Here is a 14,662-nt window from a genome sequence, read left to right on the forward strand (position 1 = left end):
AAGTAGAAAATCTAGCAAGTACACTCTTAATCACCAGTTATAATAATAAGTGTTGGATCAGTATTGTTTTCTAAATAATTACTAACCTCTGCTGTTATGAACTGGGTTTGAACTTAACTTGATGATAAAAAAACTAGTAATAATTAAATTTGAAATTTGAAAATTACAATCTAGACATAGGATGCAACAAGTAGTTCCACTATAACTAAAATGAAAGTTTTAACTAAATAGATATTGAAGATACACTGAGGTGTCATGTTGAGGGGAAGAACTATGTATATGGAAGACAAAACATATGGATCAATAATTGATAGGTTTATCACAATTGAAGAGAAATCACATAGTATCTATACACAAGTTGAGTTAGAAAATGAACAGAACGAAAAAGCATGCTAATTAATATACACATTTTTATTAGTTATAGTTATAATATGAACTCTGATACTTATGTCTTATATAAGATTATAGGCCGCGCAAAGCACGGCCGAGAGCAAGTATAATAGCTGGCTGTAAGCTGGCTAAATGCTGAGGTGGAGAAGAGAGAGAGGAGAAGCGGGCTGTAAACTTACAGCCAGCTTAGGCACAAAAACAAAAAAAAAACTTTACAAGAGAGACAAGTGGACCATATATTATTAGTGAAGAGCTAACTACTATATGGGTGGGCTAAGAGAAGGCTATAAAGAATCTAGCAAGCCAGCTGTATTACTAGCCTTGCTCTGCTGTCCTAGTTAACAAAGTACTCCTGTATATCAAGCACACATTTTGATATTTAGTTGGATAGTTCCATGAACGTGGAGCCTCCTTCAACCACCAGATGGTCCTTCTATTTATTCCATTATATTAGAGCAAGGCTAATAATTTAGCCGGCTGCTGGCTAAATGCAAGTGCCACATCACATATAGTAAGCAATATAGTCCATTCATATAATAGGTTGGCTGAGAGGTCAGCTGTATCAATACACAAGCAATTAATATTTTACAGTTGGTTCCCAATACATAAGAACTAAACGGCGACTCCTAGCTAGCTCTCAGCCAGCATCCGGCTGCAAGGTACATTTTTCATCTCGTATTCTGCGTTTCAGCCGGCGAGAAGGTAAACGCCCGCTTAACCATCCCTCTCCTAACGTGGCAACTTTTCTGATGACCTAGAGGTCATCTCGCCGGCTCCAACACGTTATTATACCTGCTCTTTATGAGTAATGGCAGCAGCTCTCCGATCCACTGTTTCTGATTGTACTAGGCACGCCGTTGGAGACTTTTGTCCATCGGGGCTGCTGGCTCAATAATTCCGGTGCATGCCTGCCTGCCTGGCTAGTTGGTCGATATGTCTTCATCAGTCATCACTTCATGACCGGTTTTTGAGCGGCGTGGATTCTCTAACGTGAGGAACAAAAGTCACGGGTGATTTTCCTCCTTCCCGATGCCGTCCATTTATTATCCAACTGCTCTGGTGACCCTTCAGCTTTCACGGTGCCATACCTGCCTAGCACAGACATAAAATGGTAGCCCAGTTCGGCAGTTCGCGGACAGAGGAGGGAGAACACTTGTTTCATCGTATGAACGTGGTTTAGGTGAGGAAAATGTGATTTTTCTATTTTTATATTCTCTTACAAAATTCGTTTCTTTTGAAAAAAAATCCAAACAAAAATAGCAAAACTATAATATTGCTGCCGATTGAACCAACCAGAAGCACTTACTGCTGTTAGGAATTTACGCATTTTTATGTTTACTTTAATCCAGAAAAATAACAGTAAATTCATGACAACAAATGTGCACGTGTGAACTACTAATGCCAAGTACGATGAATAAGAGCACAAAAACCTTACTGAACAAAGAGACAGTAAGATTAGAAGTATACCCAGCAGAGGGACCCATGCTCAAGGCACCGGCGGCTACACGTGCTCTAGTCGACATAGTGCGTTACTCGATGTCGCGGACCACAGTCGATGCAGTACGATGTTCGCAGTGCAGTCCCTCGAGGTGGCTTCAAACAAAAATGATGTGAACTATATTTGTACCTAAACGCAAAATTTTGGTATGGATTTTTTTTTGCAAAAAATGAATTAAAAATATGAAAATCAGGAAAAAAAATCCGTCATTGGTCTACAGTCTCACTTCATTTGATTGGTGGATATTTTTATTAGCATGGAGCTATTAAAAATGTTTACATGAAATTGTTGTTTAGTTCTACGCTAAAATAAATGGTATGTATACTTTAGTCTCTCTGTTACCTCTCTTTATTATTGTCTCTGTCTAGGAACTGGGTCTTATTGGGCTGCCAGAGAAAGCTGAAAGGTCACCAGAGCCGCTGGATTCTAAATGGATGGCATCGGGAGGGGGGAAAGTCACCCGTGACTTTTGTTCCTCACGTTAGAGAATCCACGCCCGTTTTAGAGGTGAATCCACGCCCGTTTTAGAGGTGCTTATCCCTATCCGTCCATGTCACCTCCCAGCTACACATTAGTACTAGAAATTGATTGATCCATCGGATAGGTGCAGACTTTTTGTTTGTCGGCCCTCGTTTAGTCGACGGAATCGGCGGCGCCAAATTTACTGTAGACTCAAAACGTTCGTCTCGTAAAGTCCAGCTAAACTGTGCAATTAGTTTTTGATTTCATCAACATTTAGTACTCCATGCATGTACCGCAAGTTTAATATGACGGAGAATCTTCTTTTTACACAGTGCCAAAGTTTGGATTTTGGGGTGAACTAAACACCCCCTCGGTCTTGTTGGTCGACCTCATTACTCCAGTAGACAATGCAATCAGTAATAAATCACGGTCTGTACATGTCTTGGTCGAGGCCGGTCCTGAGTATTTTTTTTACCTAGAACGAAATAAAATTTTAAGCCTTTTTATATAAATATGATAATACTACTACTAGTACTACTCACTGCTAGTTATACACACATACTCTCTCCATATCGCTTTTAGAGGTCGTTTAGGACATAGGAACGCTTACCAATGAGTGATTAATTAGGGGGTATTTTTCCTTGTCTACCCGTATTAAATAGGCTTGCAGTTGTTACCTATACAACAAATAGATGCATAGCTTGAGTGGCTAGCCCTTAGCGGCCCAAGGAAGCAGGTTGTCGGTTCGAGTCCTTGCGGGTTCGCTTATTTTTGATGTCGTTTCTATTTTGCATGGGCACTGTGCTCGTCGCCGGCGTTGCTTGCATGGATTTCGTTTGCCTTCGTAGCTGCTCGTGCGCGCGCGCGCGTTTTGGCCGTCAGCGGCAACGTTTTGCCCTGCGCGCCGTCGGCTTTTGGTTCGTTTTCGCCCTGCGCGTTTTAGAAGTCCGCGCGCGCGTTGATCTCGTTCAAGCAGGTAGGTTTGGCGGGGTTTTTTTTTCGTTTTTTCGCACCGTGCACGCTCTTGTTTCCTTCGGCCGTCTGTCCATCCACCCCTTCCTATTTATGGAGTCCGGCGCGAGCTCCAGCGACGCTGAGGAGATGACCTTCTCTGCCTCCAGTGATTCCGACGTGATGGAGTCCAACACCATCTCCATCTCCTGCTCGACGCCGTCTTCCGTCATCATCTCCATGGAGTCCAGCGCGAGCTCCAGCGACGCCGGCGAGACGACCTTCTCCGCCTCCAGCTATTCCGACGTGATGGAGTCCGGCGCGAGCTCCATCTCCTGCTCGAGGCCGTCTTCCGTCGTCATCTTCATGGACTCCGGCGCCAACGCCGACGTCGAGTCCGCCGAGGATGCATCCATGCAGTCCGGCGTGCGGCGAGGGCGAGGGCGTGTGGCAAGGGCAAGGGCGAGGGTGTGTGGCAAGGGTGAGGGCGTGCGGCGGCGTGCGGCATGCGTCGAGCGGATGGGAGACGGCGCTAATAACTCACGCGGTTGGGAGGCCAATCGTTGCCGAGCGTCGAGCGCGGCGCGGGAGCCCAAGCGCGAGGGGCAGCGGCGTCCAAAGCTGAGTACTTACGGCAGAACGACATCTTTTCATCAACTCGAGTCCAAACGCAGAACGACCTCTAAAAGTGATATGGAGAGAGTATACGAAATGTTTCTAATAAGCAGTTAATTGTATGCAAAAACAATGTTTATATGAAATAATTTGTATACATATTAAATTACCTTAAAATTTTCTTCTAACATTTTTTAATCATTGCCAGAAGCATACTTTCTTGATGACATGGTTATGTTAAAATTTAGAGAAACAATTATGAACTGCAGTTTCATAAAATAGGGTAACTGCAATTGTTAATAAGTACGTACACGATCAGGGATCATAGGATTATAGGAATAGCCAAATACGACAGAGCCTACCTGATTGCCACCGCCTGCCTGAAGCCCGATGGTGATGGAATTGGAAGCCTGATAATGCAAGTGCGTCCGAGGTATATCAGTCCATGCATGACTTTTTGTTTGTCAGTCTTGTTCATCGGCCTCATTACTCCAGTAGACAATGCAATCAGTAATAAATCATCGTCTGTACATGTCTTCGTCAGGGCCGGTCCTGAGTATTTTTTTTACCTAGAACGAAATAAAATTTTAAGCCTTTTTATATAAATATGATAATACTACTACTAGTACTACTCACTGCTAGTTATACACACATATACGAAATATTACTAATAAGCAGTTAATTGTATGCAAAATCAATATTTATATGAAGTAATTTGTATACATATTAAATTACCTTAAACATTTCTTCTAACATTTTTTAATCATTGTCAGAAGCATACTTTCTTGATGACATGGTTATGTTAAAATTTAGAGAAACAATTATTAACTGTAGTTTCATAAAATAGGGTAACTGCAATTATTAATCAGTACGTAGATGATTAGGGATCATAGGATTATAGGAATAGCCGAATAGGACAGAGCCTACCTCTGCCCCTCCCGCAGAATGCGGACCGAAAGAGAGTGCGGCAGAATGCGTGAGGCGATGATCTCAGCAGGAAGCGACTCTCCTTGTATAGGAAATGGAGTAGAGGAGTAGCAACTTGACTGACACAAGTCTTTATTAGTATATTTCTCGTTCATCGCCGTTAAAGAATTGGAATCACATGCATGCCCACTTAACTTTTGACTAATCTATTCACAAAAGAAAAAACTTTTCAGTAATCGCACAGGCCGAGCCCCGGCCGGAACAACCGCAAAATAATAAAGCTGGCCTGCTGGGGTCACTTGCATGCACGCGCAAGTAGTATTTGTCTTCATCCAGCGCTTAGCGTGTCGTGTCTCGTGTGGACAGTCATCTGCTGCTTTTGCTAGGCCCTGTTCGTTTCGCTGAAAAAATAGGTCGAAACACTATTCCGACTGATTTGTTGTGAGAGAAAAAATACTGTTCTGGCTAAAAAAACAAGCTGAAAAGGACGGATTATAAGAGAAGCGAACATATGAGCATATGGAATAAAAATAAACTTTACTTGCAGCATGAATTTTTTTATTCAATCTCCCACTCTCTCCTTCATGCTGAATTTTTTTATTCAATCTCCCACTCTCTCCTTCACTGTCGGTTCATTAGGCACTTACTCCTCTTTCATCACTCGGTCCTGTCGTCCCCCACTATTTATCTCAGCATGTTCATCTCTCACTCGATAGATCTAGTATTTCCGTCTCATCCTTCTCACTTCGAGTCTGGAGTTGCAAAACATTTGTTAATGCCACACCACCCGTATCTTGGCTTGGCCTCGGAGCGAATTTACGTTACGGCAAAGCCCATTTTTGGTACAAGCTCTGTGCAACAAATTATACAAACCATGGTATGTACACCGTTGCCAGCACGTCAGACTTGTATATATATAACTAGAAACAAACAACAAATAATGAGATTAGAACGACGTACGTCGATGTACTACACTGTATAAGCTGCCAGTGCTTTTTGTGCATGCAGACCAGCTGTCCTACAGACAGTCTTTCCACATGGTTGTAGATCTCGAGCTAGTAGCGAGTATGGTTGTGTGCTTAGAAAAAAAAAATATTAGCTACTAGTGCTTGGAAACACGAGTCACATCATCATAACACATCTAGTGGCACGAAACAATGTTTGGGCCCAGTTTAGTTGCCGAAATTTTTGGCAAAACGACACGGTAGCATTTTATTGTTATTTGATAATTAGTGTTCAATCATAGTTTAATTAGGCTTAAAAGATTCGTCTCGTGGATTTCGTCTAAACTGTGTAATTAATTTTATTTTTTATTTATATTTAATGCTTCATACATGCGTCCAAAGATTCAATGTGACGAAAAATCTTAAAAAATTTAACGTTTTGGAGGGGAACTAAACATGCCCTTGGTACACAGTTGACGTCAGTCGTCGAATCGACGACTCAACTTTTCATACGTACTGACTGTGTAACTTTTCGTACGTCTAAGCGGACGTCAGGGCCTTGTTTAGATCTCAAGAGTTAGAAAAATTTAGCACTCTAGTACTTTTGTTTGTTTTTGATAATTATTGTCCAATTATAGATTAACTAGGCTCAAAAAATTTATCTCATAATTTACAATCAAACTGTGTAATTAGTTATTTTTTTATCTATATTTACTGCTGTATGTATGTGTCTCTAGATTTGATGTGACGAAGAGAGAGTGAAAAAACTTGAAACTTTGAAGCAATGTAAACAAGGCCTAGATGAAGATTATGATGTTACACAGTTGTCGTAGTACTCTCACAAGGCAGTGTACCTACATACATACACAGTCGGCTCAACTGCTGCCGTTGCTTCTAAAAACACTTGTAATTTGTAAATTATACTACCAAAACCAGATTTAGAATGGGTAGTGCGTCCTCGGCTGCCAATGTTAGAGGCTACGACTATCGCACAACCAAAATAATTGACGACCTTCAACCCAGGCAGCAGATGCCAAATTAGGGCATGTTAGTTGCACTTTATTTTGTAAAATTTTTCAAGACTCTCCGTCACATCGAATCTTTGGACGCATGCATGAAGCATTAAATATAAATAAAAAATAAAACTAATTACATAGTTTAGACGAAATCCACGAGACGAATCTTTTAAGCCTAATTAGAGTATGATTGGACACTAATTGCCAAATAACAACGAAAATACTACAGTGCCATTTTGCCAAAATTTTCGTCATCTAATCTGGGCCTTAGCTAGTCACGTCGCGTGAAACCACCCCTCCGTCCAATAATGCCCAGAGCTACTAAGGCCCCGTTCAGTTGCCAAAAATTTTTGCATAGTACCTGTTACATCGAATCTTGCGGCACATGTATGGAGTACTAAATGTAGACGAAAAAAAACTAATTACACAGTTGGTCGAGAAATCGCGAGACGAAACTTTTGAATCTAATTAGTCCATAATTAGACACTAATTACCAAATACAAACGAAATACTACAGTGAGCCAAAATCTAAATTTTTTTGGATCTAAACGGGGCCTAATACTTGTTGGCCCCCGAAATGGGTAAATTTTTTTTTGAATCCCACGAAAAGGGTAGTGTCAGCCCTATCTAGGAGCACGAGCAGACTAAATTTTTTGGCTGCCCAAGCCCACTCCTTTTATTTTTTCTATATCGTTGTCTGCTTTCTTTTTCTTTCAGAATTGACCATGTAATGTAACCCGAAATGGGGGCTGTCCTTTTTAACGTTCCGAGCATCTTGAATGCTGCCTTTGTTTAAAATAAGAATAAAAAAATTACTCGCCGATCATGGCCTCGCAAGTCTACACCTAACGTGCACGGAATTTTTATTTTTATACAATAAAAATAAAAAATTACTCGTCAGGATGTTGACCTCGCAAGTCTACACCAAAATGCGCACCTAATTAACTAAGATGCTTCGCTCTGCCAAATGGACATGTTAGAATATTGTTACCGATACATCTTCTTGATTGTGCGAGCCAACACTCACCCAATAATTAACATAGACAAAGACAAGCAAGCTGGAGTACATGGGTAGAGACCAAATGATTTGCGCTGCCTTTTGCCCTAAAGCTAGTCATGGGCCAAGAAGAAGAGACCACGGCTAGTGTGGGGGTATCACCCCGGATACCCACTGCAGACCATATGGGCTGCGCCTTCAGGGGCGGCCCAGCCCACAAGACGAAGCCTTGCAGGGCACAACTCTAGTCGGCGCCTTCCGCAAGTAATCTGGAAGATATCCTGAAGATACTACGAGATCTGTTAAGATATGTATGATCCCAAGATTCCTGTAATCTGTTATTACTTTCCGGTTATCTCTCAGATCTAACTGACTTGTAACCCTGCTCCACGGACTATATAAGGCGGGCAGGGACCCCTCCAAACGCACGCAATATCATACGATAGCTAATACAAACCAACAGACCACAGGAGTAGGGTATTACGTCATACTGACGGCCTGAACCTGTCAAACTCGTGTGTCTCTCTTGCCTTCTTGTTCTTGATCTCACGCTCCTCTGTCGATCAATCTACCTTCGTGGGATACCCCTCGAAGGACTACTAACGATATTCTGTCGACAGTTGGCGTGCCAGGTAGGGGTGTGTGTGCTGTTTCCTTGTCGAACAAGATGTCTTTTTTCGCAGGCTCTTCGTCCCTTCCGTAGCTCGGCTAGATCCTCACGGTCGGATCCATCTCGTGGGTCATCAACGCTGACGGAGTCGGAGAGCTCCTCGAGCCGGTGCAGATCGGTTCCGCGCCGACCACCCCTGCACCTGCAACTACAGATCCGATCTTGGAACCACTTCCGAGGTCGTCTTCATCAACGATTCACCACTCGCTTCCTCGCTACCAGAGGAGGCACATCAATAATGACAATCTGATCGAATCCATCGATCGGGTCGGTCGGAAGCTCGCCGATTGCCTCTCCATGGCCGAGTCGGCTCTGGACACTTTCGTTCAGCGCCGACCACCCTCCGATCAGGATCTATCGGAGGCTGCTCGGCAAACTCCAGGGGTTACGGCCCTACCCTTCGAGCTCACCAACGCCGCCGCTACATACCAAGAAGCCTTGAGGGGTAAATTCATCGACCAGGTGGGGGATATCCATCCTCTCGCCGACCAGTTCCCGCCGACGGTCAACATGTTGCACGCTAGCCGACGCCCCGGAGCATCCCTCCAAACCATCCTGGAGGAAAATCTGGACTCCGAGTCCCAGGGCTCTATGGAGACCCTCGCCGAAACCTTCACCGAGCAACCCCCTCTCCCGCCTTTCCGGGGTGGCGCGATCTTCAACGTCAGCATCGATAGCCCCCTCAGAACGATGAAACCGATGAGGAACGCGCCACTCGTGAGAACCGGAACGTCAACCGCGTTCAGCGCCGTGCAAATGAGCACGCCCTTGCGATGGCCGAGGCTGCTCGCAACAACCAGTTCAACTCGCAAGGAAGGCCGCTCCATCGCAACCTCGATGAAGAGTTTCTCCGCGTTGATGGCCACGATGTCTTCAAGACTCCAAGCGCCAATCTGGCTGTGGCCGCCAACGAGCTTGCCTGCCTCCCATAGACGCCCGAGCTTGCCAAGGTCGCTGCTATGCTTAATGTGGCACACTATCAAGTTCATGAGATCCACGAGGATCAGAGACCTTCGTGCTCCACGAGCACGATTCGTCGATCAGCTGTGCCGAGATCCAATCGCCGCCCCAGTCAAAGCCGTTTCACCGACCAATCATTGCCTCTCAAGGGGGAGCCGGGGGCCACCGTGCCAAACACCATCGCCAACATGACCAGGAGGTCAAACAGGATGTTCGAGTGCGCCTCAACAATTTCCAAGATGCACGACGACGTATCAATGAACGCCGCTTCGGTCCACATGAAGAAGAGGTACGCCGCCGCGAGGAATACGAGCAGGAGTACGGTAACCCAGATTCAGCTCTTGAGCCACTGGCTACCGATAATGCCGTAGACGATTTCACCAACAACCCTAAAGGACCCCAACATTCACAAGGGCGCTCCGAATGCTCTAGTGGCCCCGTAGTTTTAAAATCACTGGGGTTGAACCATATGAAGGAAGGATGAACCCAACACAGTGGTTGTAGGCTTACACCACTATTGTCCGCGCCGCCGGAGGAGACACCAGCGTCATGGAGAACTATCTTCCCGTCATGCTCACACCAGCCGCCATGAGCTGGTTCACAAGCCTTGCCTCGGACTCCATCGGATCTTGGGAAGAGCTGAAGAAAGTCTCCACCGATAATTATATGGCTACGTGTACATGATCGGGCACCAAGCATGATCTCAACCATATCACCCAAAAGCCGTCCGAGCTCCTCTATAGCTACATCAGACGTTTTTTCGAGATGAGGAATTCTATTCCTAACATCACGGAAGCCGATGTCATCACCGCCTTCGTCCGAGGACTTCATCACCGCGAGCTTCGTTCCAAGTTCAATCGCAAGCCACCCACAGGCATCGCCGAGATGATCACGACCGCCAACTAGTACGCTAACGCTGAGGAAGCTGAGGTACGCTTCAACGAAGATACGGGCACTCATCGCCCGCCTCGCCGTTACGACGACTGCCCCGAAGACCGACGCCACAACGACCGCTACTACGACGACCGCAGTTTCCACTAGGACAGCGGCCGTGATTGGCTAGAAGGATCCAAGCCCGGTCAAAATCGCCGTCACTGGCCAGACTACATCGTCGCTGCCATCAATGAATCTCGCGCCAAGCGCAACTATGACATGCAGTACAAGAAGATCCTTGATGGCCCATGCCCCCTCCACAAGAACACCAAACATAAGATGAAAGACTGCCTCAGCTTGGCCAAGGAATTCTAGGACAAAAAGCTGGACGACGACGCCAACGGCGGGAATGGAGCTCGCCGACCACCTGGGGGCAATAACAATGCCTTCTAGGACCATGACAAGGTGGTTGCCACCATCTTTGAAGGCCTCGCCTCCACCAAGAGTAGAAGAGAACAGAAGCTCGCCGCTCGATGAGTGCTCGCCGTCACTTCAGAAGAAACCACTGCCAACCCCAGCTATCGTCCATGGTCCGAGGTCCCCATCGCCTTCAATAGGGCCAACCAGTGGGCGGACATACCCTACATAGGGCATTTCCCCCTCATCCTCGACGCAACCGTCCAGAAGGTGCTTTAGAGAAAAGTGCTCGTCGACGGTGGGAGTGCTTTGAATCTACTCTTCGCTAGAGCCCTAAAGGAGTTGGGCCTCGAGATAACAGACCTCACACCATCGGACTCCTCCTTCTATGGCGTGGTACCTGGCAGGGCATCCAAACCACTTGGAGAGATCACCCTACTAGTACAGTTCGGCACGGCAATCAACTACCGCGTCGAGCATATCAACTTCTACGTCGCCGACTTAGACACCGCCTACCATGCCATACTTGGTCAGCCAGCTCTGGCCAAGTTCATGGCCATACCACACTATGCCTATCTAGTACTGAAGATGCCTTCGCCTATAGGAGTCTTGGCCCTGCAGGCCAACCTCTCCATCGCCTATGCATGCGAGATAGAGAGTCTCGCCCTCTCTAAAGCTGCCGACCTCTCCATCCAGATGGCTAGCGTGGTGCCTGCCAAAACATGGAGATCCCAGAGCTGGAGCCTCCACCAAGTCCAAGGAAGTTAAGGAGGTCGGCCTCAGCCTCGACGACCCCTCTAGGACCGTGAAGATTGGGGATCACCTTGACCCCAAATAGGAAAGCATGCTCATCTCCTTCCTATGTGCCAACGCCAACGTGTTTGCTTGGAAACCTACAGACATGCCAGGGGTACCATGGGAGAAGATCGAGCACTCCTTGAATGTCTCGGCGACCGCCAAACCGATCAAGTAGAAACTCAGCCGATTCACGCCAGACAAGAAGGAGGCTATTAGGGTAGAAATAAAATGGCTCTCAGCTACCGGATTCATAAAAAAAGTGTATCATCTAGATTGGTTAGCAAACCCTGTTCTCATTCGAAAAAAGAATAAAGAATGGAGAATGCGTGTTGATTATACTGATCTTAACAAACACTACCCTAAAGACCCCTTCGGCCTGCCTCAGATAGACGAGGTTGTAGACTCCACCGCTGGCTACGAACTGCTCTCCTTCCTTGACTGTTACTCCGGCTATCACCAGATTTCCCTCAAGGAAGAAGACCAGATCAAGATGTCGTTCATCACGCCTTTCGGTGCATACTACTACACAACTATGTCCTTCGGACTCAAGAACGCCGGGGTGACCTATCAAAAAGCCATCCAGATGTGCCTCGACCAACAGATCGGCCGCAACATCGAAGCCTACATCGATGATGTGGCCATCAAGACCAGGACCGCCGACAACCTTATTGCCGACCTTGAGGAAACTTTCGCCAACCTGAACAAGTACCGATGGAAGCTGAACCCTTCAAAGTGCATCTTTGGAGTTCCATCCGGTATACTACTGGGCTATATCGTCAGTGCTTGAGGCATCGAACATAACCCTAACAAGCTCTCTGCCATCACCAACATAAAATGGCCGACATACGTCAAGGATATATAGAAGCTTACAGGCTACATGGCTGCTTTAAGCCGCTTCATATCGTGCCTCAGTGAAAAAGGGCTACCTTTCTTCAAGCTCCTCAAGGCCTCCGAGCACTTTTCCTGGTTGGAGGAGGCATACATAGCTTTTGAGTAGCTTAAATTGTTCCTAACAAAGCCTCCGATCATGATGGCGCCACGACCAGATGAAACTCTGCTGATCTACATCACCGCTACTTCTTGCATCGTTAGCACAGCTATCGTCGTCGAACACGAGGAAGCTAGGCACACCTACAAGGTGCAACGTCTAGTCTACTTCATCAGCGAGGTACTTAATGAGCCCAAAACTCGTTATCCTCAGGTACAAAAGCTGTTATACGCCATTTTGATTACGTCGCGCAAGCTCCGACACTACTTCAAATACTACAAGGTCGCCATGGTCACTGAGTTCCCCCTGGGGGACATTCTCCGCAACAAAAGAGGCCAACGGCCGCATCATTAAGTTAGCTGTTGAGCTCGGCACTTACTCCATCGAATTCAGAAGCACCTACCATTAAGTCATAGGTGCTTGCTGATTTCATCGCTGAGTGGACCGAGATCCAAGAACCCATCGCCGCCACTTGCCCTGAGCACTAGGTGATGTACTTTGATGGCACCCTTAACATCAACGGTGCTGGTGCGGGCATTCTATTCATTGTGCCGACTAAGGATAAGCTCCGCTATGTTCTCTGAATACACTTTCTGGCCTCCAACAACGCTGCGGAATATGAAGCATGTCTCCACGGTCTCCGTATAGCAGTCGAGCTCAGCGTAAAACATCTCATGGTGTATGGGGACTCCGCGCTGGTTATCAACCAGCTCAACAAAGACAGGTCCTATTCCAGTGAGAACATGGACGCATACTGCGCTGAAGGGAAGGTCTATGGTATCGAGTACCACCACGTGGTATGAGATCAAAATCAGCCAGCCAATCAGCTCTCAAAGATAGGTTCTTCTCGCGCTGCGGTTCCACCTAGGGTCTTCGTTCAAGATATATTGGCGCCATCCATTCAAGAAGAGAAGGAAGTTGAAGAGATTCCCCCTGCCGAGCAGTTGGTACTTGTGATACCTTCGCCGGTCGCCGATTGGAGGGAGCAGTTCATCAAGTACCTCACTAGCATCGAAGTACCCACCGACAAGACCGAAACCGAATGCCTAATTTGCCAAAGCAAGCATTACGTGCTGATAGACGGTAACTTGATGAGGAAAAGTGCCAAGGAAGGGATACTTCAGAAATGCATCACCCAAGATGAAGGAGTGAAGCTACTTCTCGAAATTCACTCTAGTTCCTGTGGCAATCACGCGTCCTCAAGAAACCTGGTCGGCAAAGCCTTTCGCGCCGGTTTTTACTGGCCCACGGCCATCTTCGATGCAGAAGACCTCGTCCGACGCTTTGAAGGATGCCACTTTTTTGCCAAGCAAATACATGTACCGACACATGAACTACAGACCATCCCAGCTTCCTGGCCTTTCGCATGCTAGGGACTGGACATGATCGGGCCTTTCAAGCCAGTGCTAGGAGGTTTCCGGTACGTGTATGTTGCCATCGACAAGTTCTCCAAGTAGATCGAGTACAAACCGCTCGTCTCGGCTACCGCAAAGAAAGTAGTCGAGCTCTTCGAAGATATCATCCACAGATTCGGTCTCCTGAACATCATCATCACCGACCTTGGAACTACGTTTACTGGCCATCACTTTTGGGACTTCTGCGAAGACCGGTGCATCTCCGTCAAATACATCTCTGTTGCCCATCCTAGAGCCAATGGCCAGGTCAAACGGGCGAGCGGCATGATACTTGATGCCCTCAAAAAGAGGCTATATCAGAAAGAAGAAAAGCATTCAAGCAGATGGCTCAAGGAGCTACCAGCTATGGTCTAGGGACTGCGCACTCAAGCTAGTCGCAGCACTAGTGTGTCTCCATATTTCTTGGTCTACGGCTTAGAGGTCATACTACCAGCGGATATTGCCGCAGCTGTTCAGATAGAGGACGTCGATAGGGCCGAGGAAGAACGCCTAAAGAACACCTAATCACCTATGTTCGCACAGCCAAATATCTAGAAGGCTTGTAGAGATACTACAACCGCAACATCAAAGGTCATTCATTTACTGTCGGCGACCTCGTTCTCCATAGAAAACAAAAAACCGAAGGGATGCACAAGCTCTCCTCCCCATGGGAAGGGCCTTACATCGTCAATGAGGTTACCCGACTAGGGTCCTATCGCCTGTCTGACTTAGATGGAATCGATGTCCCCAACTCATGTCACA

The sequence above is a fragment of the Miscanthus floridulus genome, chromosome 10 (genome assembly GCF_019320115.1).
Source record: "Miscanthus floridulus cultivar M001 chromosome 10, ASM1932011v1, whole genome shotgun sequence".
NCBI classification, from domain to species: Eukaryota; Viridiplantae; Streptophyta; class Magnoliopsida; order Poales; family Poaceae; genus Miscanthus; species Miscanthus floridulus.